The sequence below is a fragment of the Hirundo rustica genome, chromosome 20, assembly GCF_015227805.2.
Source record: "Hirundo rustica isolate bHirRus1 chromosome 20, bHirRus1.pri.v3, whole genome shotgun sequence".
Classification (NCBI taxonomy): domain Eukaryota; kingdom Metazoa; phylum Chordata; class Aves; order Passeriformes; family Hirundinidae; genus Hirundo; species Hirundo rustica.
In genome coordinates, this window is record NC_053469.1 from 4,953,229 (window position 1) to 4,959,945 (window position 6,717).

Sequence of the window (6,717 nt, forward strand, 5' to 3'; positions counted from 1 at the left end):
AGCTGGAGAGGGACTTTGCACAAGGTCATGAAGGGACAGGAGAGGGGGAATGGCTTCACACTGACAGGGGGCAGGGTTTAGATTAGGTATCAGGAAGAAATTCTTCTCTCTGAGGGTGGTGAGGCCCTCGCACAGGTTTCCCAAGGAAGCTGTGGCTGCCCCATCCCTGGAAGTGTCCAAGGCCAGGATGGATGGGGCTCTGAGCGATCTGGTTTAGTGGAAGGTGCTCCTGCCTGGAAAGAGGGTTGGACTAAATGATCTTTAAGGTCCCTTCCCACCCAAGCCCTTCTGTGATTCTCTCATCCCCTCACACCAGGGCTCCATTGAGCCTTCACTCGCTCTCAGCAATGTGTGCACAGAGATGAAGTTTCAATCACTTCAAAAGCCCCACAGATTCGACCTACAGCAGGTTTGTGGTGCAGCCAGGAAACCACACAAGTGTTAAAAGCAGCAGCACCCAGCTTCTCCCCACCTCAAACCCATGCAGGGCTTTGTGCCTCGGTGTCTGGGAGCAGTCATTAGCTGTACCGAGGCACAGGATAAATACAGTTTTCTTCCTGCCTGTGTTGCAATGAGGGCCCTGCTGGAGCTGCCCGGGCATGCCTGGACTCCCGTGGTGGTAGCAGCCAAAGAGGGGGGAAAATCTGTGCCTGGATACAGCCAAACCTGTCTGCGAGGCTGGGGAGAGCCCAACGCAGCACACACAGGCTGTTTGCAGAGGACACGGAGGAGCACAGCTGACACAGCGCTGCTCTTTGCACCTTTATTGTTTTTAACCAGCCAAACGTGTCCTGACACTCACTTCTCCAGGGATACATTCCCCAAGTGGATGTTTCTGAAATGCCTCGTCCTCCATTACCCAGCCTCACACAAACGAGCTCATTAAGGCAGGAGAGGATAAAAACACCAGCCCGGTGTCCCAGCAGCGGCACAGCCTGGGGGATGAGCCGGAGGGATGGCACTGGGTGGCAGGGGTTGGCAGCACGTGGCAGTGAGAGCTCCGTGAGGCCGTGTCTCCCCTCCAGCATCCTTCCCAGTCGCTTCCAGCTTTTGCACAGCTTTTAGGGACAAAGGCCTGCCCGTGACTCCAACACGGGCCTCAGCAGATTCCAGTCTAGTCCCCAAATGTGCTGCAAAAATGTCCTGTGTAACCCCTTCTTTGCTACTCATCAGCAAAACTCCAATTTTTGCAGTATTTCCCTTTATCTGTGGTCGCTGGGCTGTGAGCAGGTTGCAGCAGTGGTGTCCTTTTGTGTGCAGAGCGTGACCTGTCAGTGCCCGGCTGGGGGTCCAGAGAGGTCCCAAACCTTCCCTGCACAGCACAGGCATTCTAGCACAGGCTCCGCTGCTGCAAAACTGATGTTGAAAGGATTTAATTCTATTTAAAACTCTGCCCTGCCTCCACCACGTGAAACACCGAGAACTCAAATCACGCAGATGAGAGGAGAAAAGTAATCGGAAACTATGCGAGCCGGTCACTTTCCCTTCCCAGTTATTAGCTTTAACCCTATTACTGTTTAAATAACAACTCTAGTGACATTTTCCAGGATGAAGTGACATTTCTACAGGCAGAGAAACACTGCCCAAGCCTGGAAAGACTCCTGGGGCTGACAGGATTGAAATCTGAACAGCGCCTGGGACACGAAACAATCGTGCCCAGCTGAATGTGGTCAGTGCGCCCGGGAAGGAGCTGGGTTGTTTGCTCAGAGCAAAATCCACTGCAGGCCAGTCCTTGAGAGTAGTTTTGCTTTATAAATCCCTCTGACTCTCTCTTCCAAGACAGACCTCAGGCATTGCTCACATCTCCCAGCACCAGCAACGGCAGAACAAGCTCAGAGCCAGCCCAGCCCTGACCCGGGCTGGCTTTTTGATTTAGCAACGAGGGCCACTCCCTCCCAGGGCTTCCGCTGTCTGATCCCACGGTGCAGCCATGGAAATGATCATTCCCTGGGCAATATTTGCTGTTGCTGCCATGGTCGGAGTGGGTTCCTGCTCAAAGGGAAGCTGTTACCCCTCCTGCCACACCAGCGCTGGAGGCTGGGATGGATCTGATGCTCCACGTTCCGACTGTAAAAGCTGTGTGAGCTGCACAGCCGAGCGTGTGTCTGCAGAAAGCTTTTCCTTCCTCGGGTATCTCCTTGAAATTGTTTAATAAAACCCCGGAGTTCTTTTTCCCCAGGACACGGCAAGTCTGGCAGGCTCAGCCACGCAGCCTTTTGTTCCACGTGGGCTCACCAGGCTGTGCACATTTAATCAGCATCCTCAGACGCCATCACGGGGGTTTTCCCCAACGCATCCTTCCTGATTTAATTGCCAGGATTGCAGCTGCCTCGTGGGAATAGCACTGCACGCAAGCAGCGAGGTGCAGTCCGCCCCGATCGCGTGTGCTCGCTCTGTGCTTCAACACAAACGTTCTTTTCTTTCCCCTTTCATCATCCTTCACTGATGTGCTCACACCTAAAAAAATCAGTGGTGTCACACAGCCCAAGCACAGCACCCCCTGAATCCCACCTTGGGCACGGCTGGAGCTGTTTGTGGGGCAGGAAATTGGGCCTGGGGTAATATCCAGTATTGCACACTCTCACTCCCAGAAGCGCTTCGACGCAGGATCTGCCCCAGGAAAGGGAGAAGAGAGGCAGGGGATGGACCCTGGTTAGCCCATCCCATCCCCTTCCTCGCTCCTCCCCTTCCCAGGGCTGGACGAGGCGCCGCGCGGGGTCCGCTCAGGCTTCAGGCTTCCCCAAACCGCTTTTTCCTACCTCATCACGAAACCCACACATCCACCCACCCACCCACCCGTCCGTCCGTCACAGCTGTCTTTGTGGCCGGTGTCACCCCCAGCCCTGCCAGCTTGTGAACATCCCCCCTCCACATCCACCCACCCAAAAGCGAGATGCTCCAAAACCAACAATAACCACATGAGCGAGGAGTCTGTGACCGCAGACACCAGTCTGGCAGTGAACTCACGGAGCAGAGCACACACAGCCTGTAGTTTGCGCTTTTTTTGTGGAAAAGCCAAGTTCTGCTCAGAGTTTCCTTGTGCCAAAGCAGGAGTGGGTCAGCAGGGGAGTGGTGAAGCATCGGAGCCTGGAATGGGGAAGGAACATACACAGAGAGGAGATTAATTATATCAGCTACAAAAATAGTTGCTGTTTTAAGGTCAATGCTTGAGTGATCTGACTCGGTCAGAAAAAGAGCCAAAGGAATTATTGGCATCAGCGCTGGCTGCTCCCCCAGGCAAGCCGTGGTCAGCGCTGGCACGGAGAGCCACCAAAATAGCTGCTTTTCCAGAGGATTTGAAAAAAAAATACCATTGGAATGAGTTCAACATCCTGGTGCAACAACCGCAAGCGCAGGAATGCATCAGCTCTTCCTGGGGACACCCTCGGCTTCCCAGGCATCACCCGCATCTCAGGTTACACCATTTCACAGACGTGTGCTCTCCAGACCGTGAGCAGCGTTCTGCGGGACTCAAGAAGCGTTCAACAGCTTCCAGCTCACCAGCCAGGGAGTTCCTGAAGCTCTTTAATGCTTGACAAGACGCGAGTGAGCTGCTCTTGCTCGCCCCTGGTATCGCTGCAGGTCACAGGAAGCACCCAATGCTGGCGTTTACCAAATGCTTTGAGAGCTGAGCTGTATATGGCTAATCAAGAAAGCCCTCAAAAATCAAGATTTATAATCCAAAACAATCTAGGACCCAGACTCCAGCAGCTCTAATGGCTATCACTGCCATAAATTAATTTCTATCGCACAGCATTTTAATGCCAATACATCACACGGCTGCAGAGAAACGCAACAGACACAAAACGCTCCAAGTTTTTTGGGGGGAAGCGGCAGCAGGAATGGTGCCCTGCAAGCTCTTTCCCCAGGAAATGGAAGCATGGATATTGAAATGATGGCCAAATGCAGCGGAAGGTCTGGAAATCAAACTGTGCCGAGGCTGCACGTACAGCTGTCGCTCGAGACTGACACGCAGCCGGAGCGCTGAGCGTTACAATTTGCTACGCTATTAATTTCTCTGTTAAATTCTAGTTTATTTTTTAAAGCCTGTATTCTCTTTACAGCCTCTGGGGCTGTAATTGTTATGCTAATGTCGGAACCCGGCAAGGGTGGCTGTGGTGAACTCATCAGCTGTTCTCCCGTTGCCTGCAGTGTGCAGGCAGCCCTGGGCTGAGACAAAGCCAAGCAGGAGGAGGTTTTCTGGACCTCCCTTCGATCTTCCTTCATGGCACATCACAAATCCCGGCTGGCGAGTGGGAAATCACCCTTGTTCTGCTCCTGCCGTCCTCCTCCTGCAGAGCTCAGCCCAGCCACCTTGAGCCAAGGCTCGATTCCAGACAGATTGAAAATAAAAGGCTCCTCGTAAGGACAACCAAGGAGCGCTGTGCACTTTGTCTGGGTGAGATAAGATCACAGTCACAGAGGCAGCAGCAGCATTTTGCAGCAAAACTCCTGGCAGCATCCACTGGCACCTTCAGGGCTGGAAAAGGGCTTGGAGAAGCTGTTCTCCACACTGCTCTCCACCCACTGCAGGTGACTTGAGCACTGCTCACCAGGACTGCTGCCAAGCTTCAGCAGGAGGGTTTTAATAACAAACATCTGTGAGAGAAGCGTCCTTAAATCTGAAAGACTGAGGTTTGGAGCAGAACAGAGCTTTTAAAAAATATACATATTTATAAGAGCCTTCAAAATAAAGGGAAGTCACGTGGCTTCTAGCTCTTCTGTGATCCTGCCCAGATGTTTGCTCCCAAGGCAGCTCGGTGTCTGCTCCGTGCTGAGCTGTGAGCTTGCAGAGGGCACAGGGAAGGGGTGTGGTGGTGGGCTTCACACCACAAACCAGACAGAAATCAGCCTCTTGATTAATCATGAATCCTGCATTGGTTCATCAGCCTCTCAGTGCCTGGGGTCTGTCTGCTGAGGACACGTGGAAGCTGGGGCAGCTGGTGTTGACCTGCTCTGGTTTCAAGACAAGACACAAGTCTCCTGAGCAAGCTTTGTAAGCAAACTGTGCAGTCAGCAGTGACGTCTGCCCATCCAAATCCTACCCTGCAATCGTTAAAACCAAACCACACCACAACAATCGCAAAAAACATTCCAAATCGACCTGATCAACCTGTACCAATTCTTCAAATTTTGTTGCTGTTTAAGAGTTTGAATTGTTGCCTCCCATAATTGTTGCTGCTCTGATTCATGGCAACACTGGGGCATTGTGTGCTTGGTAAATCCCAGCAGATATTTCCGCTCAGATTTTGCGGCAACAGTTAAAGCCCTGACTGGCTCAGAATACAGATTAGGGCACACACCAACCAGCTTCACTTCAACGTGTTCCTCCTATGGAGCAGCCAGGCTCACTCAAGGCATCTCAGGGTTTACCAGGAAAAGTAAAATGACCCCCCCAAAGCAGGAATTATGCACGCAATGTATCTCCCACTGAGATAAGCAAATGGAAAATGGCTGAGCCAGGCATTTCATCCAGCTCTCAGCCGACGAGGGGTCACTCCCTGCAGTGTATTTAGCAATGATTTGTCCAGCCTAGTGTTGATTATCTAAAACAACACAGAACTGCCTCCATTTCTCCAGGGAGATTGTTTGCAGCCAAACTCATTGGCAAAAGGTTTTTCCTAACGTGTTTTCCTCTGCTTTCGTTACACCTCACCTCTCCACAGCTCAGCCTTTGTCCACACTAATTCCAAACCCATTTCCGTGGGTTACCCCCATGCAGCCATTTTGTACTGAGCTCTATCTTCTTGGCTTTCTTTAACCATCACTTAGGCTTACAGCTTTAATTCTTGTCATCTTCTGTCATTGCCCAATTCCTTCATCTCAGTCACTGCAGCTGTTCGTTGTAGCCCCTCCAATTTGGCGACCGCCTCCTGGTATGAGAGCTATCCCAAAATGAACAAGTTTGGCTTCTCCTGGGAGAGGCAGATCAATACCTTCTCACAGCTGTGCTGGGTGGAGGATTCCTTCCAGCTTCACAGAGCTCCTGCAGAACAAAGATCCTGAGCAGTTCAGGGAAGAGGCAGCTGGAGCACTGACAGTGACTCTTCCACACCCACAGTAAGCAGCGGGAGCATTCTCGGGGAGAAGCTGGGGTTGGGATATCGGGGGGATATTGTGACACCTTACCCAAATGACTCAGGACTGAAGGCATATACAAGATCTGCACCCCAGAACAATGGCCCCAGGGACTAAAGCTCCCCCAAAATTATTACTACACTTAGAGGTGACCCATGTTTTAACTGCTCCTTTCATCAAGGGTGCTCTTGACAAGCGCAGCACAATCATCCCAAGAGGGAGCAGAAAAAGGAATTTCACCCTGCCTCTTCCATTTTAATCCTCATCTATTCCACCTGCCACCCCTGTAACAACCTCACCTCACATGCCTGTTTATTGTTTTTTTTCAGAAATAAAAAAGCCATCTCATCTATTGTGTCTGAGCCACCCCACAGAAAATACCCCACAGGGGAGAAGAGCCACAACAAAGCAGTGTCATCCCCAATTACCATTTTCCATGGATGAGAGGGGAGAAAAGGAATGGATGACATGCACTTTTTACTACTTAAGACAGAAGAAAGCCCTTGTCTCCTAACCAAGAGCCCCAATATCAGCATCAGCTGTGCCAATAACAAGCTGTGTTATTACCTCTGCTGTACAAAGCAATTTGGGTTTTATTGACCACTTGCTATACAGGGCACTATAACAGTCTCCCCTCAT